The sequence below is a fragment of the Chiloscyllium plagiosum genome, unplaced genomic scaffold (genome assembly GCF_004010195.1).
Source record: "Chiloscyllium plagiosum isolate BGI_BamShark_2017 unplaced genomic scaffold, ASM401019v2 scaf_102004, whole genome shotgun sequence".
Classification (NCBI taxonomy): Eukaryota; Metazoa; Chordata; class Chondrichthyes; order Orectolobiformes; family Hemiscylliidae; genus Chiloscyllium; species Chiloscyllium plagiosum.
The window spans coordinates 1,401-2,017 of NW_025208509.1; positions in this window are offsets into that span (position 1 = coordinate 1,401).

A 617-nucleotide genomic window follows, 5' to 3' on the forward strand; every position below is an offset into this window, starting at 1 on the left:
ACACAGTCAATGCTGAGACACAGTCCCTTGTCCCTTGTTATACACACACACAGTCGATGCTGAGACACAGTCTCTTGTTATATATACACACAGTCGATGCTGAGACACAGTCCCTTGTTATATACACACACACAGTCAATGCTGGAACACAGTACCTTGTTATATATATATACACACACACAGTCAATGCTGGGGCACAGACCCCTGTTTTATATATATACACACACACAGTCAATGCTGTGACACATCCCCTGTTTTATGTATATACACACACACACACACACACACACACAGAGTCAATGCTGGGACACAGTCCCCTGTTCTATATACATGCATACACAGTCAATGCTGTGACACAGTCCCCTGTTTTATATACACACACACAGTCAATGCTGTGACACAGTCCCCTGTCTTATATATATATTATATACACAGTCAATGCAGCGACACAGTCCCCTGTGATATTTACATTCATACATAGTCAATGCTGCGACACAGTCCCCTGTGATATATACACACATACACCGGCAATGCTGAGACACAGTCCCCTGTGATACGTACACACATACACCGGCAATGCTGCGACACAGTCCCCTGTTTTATATATACACACACAG